Below are 844 nucleotides of genomic sequence, written 5' to 3'. Positions count from 1 at the left end.
CGCCATTTTAGAACAGGGACATTTCTTCAGTAAAACTGCCTAAAACCAGCAGAAAGCTCCCCCAGAAGACAGAGATGGCTCCTGGAAGAGCCAGAGGGAGCGGAGAAGTTCACCCAAGATGCCAGTCAGTCCGAGCAACACAGTGTCCCAACGCATACGACAAATTAGAAAACAGACAGTAGGGAGTAGAAGAACCACATGCAACCTAACAACGCCTCAGGAAAGAAGCACACCACAAAAAGAAAACCACTCCCCAGATTGTAACGACAGCACCTTGGAAGAACTTCTGAGCCCTTCCAGAAAGAGAATTTTAAAATGCCATGATTAAAAAAGTGATAGATCAGAAGAAGGAAAATGAGTCCCTAAAGAGGGAAGTAAAAGAAATGCAGGAGATCAAGAATTAATGGAGGAGCTAAAGAACTCTGGGAAAAGCAGTGAAAGCAGAATAGATGAAAAGAAAGATGAATAAGTACTCTTGAAGACACAGAAATAAAAAGAACCCAAACAGAAAAGGAAAGAGCAAGTACGAAGGAAAAGAATGAGAAAAGACTCGGGAACTATCTGATTCCATGAGGAAAGGAAATATAAGAGTTATAGGAATTCCCGAAGGAGAGGAGAGAGATGTAGGAACAGAGAAAATATTCCAGGAGATAATGAAGAGAAACTTCCCAAATGCGAAGAAGGAGCTGAAATTGATATACAGAAGCAAGAAGAACACCAAAACTTCACGACGAAAGGAAAAACACAGCAAGACACATAATAGTAAAGCTCCCAAGAATCCAAGACAAGGAAAAAATAATGAAGCTGACAAGAGGAAGAAACAGATAACATTCAAAGGAAAACA

This window comes from Talpa occidentalis, unplaced genomic scaffold (genome assembly GCF_014898055.3).
Source record: "Talpa occidentalis isolate TD23 unplaced genomic scaffold, MPIMG_talOcc4v2.1 talOcc4.2, whole genome shotgun sequence".
Classification (NCBI taxonomy): Eukaryota; Metazoa; Chordata; class Mammalia; order Eulipotyphla; family Talpidae; genus Talpa; species Talpa occidentalis.
This window is presented reverse-complemented; position numbering follows the sequence as displayed.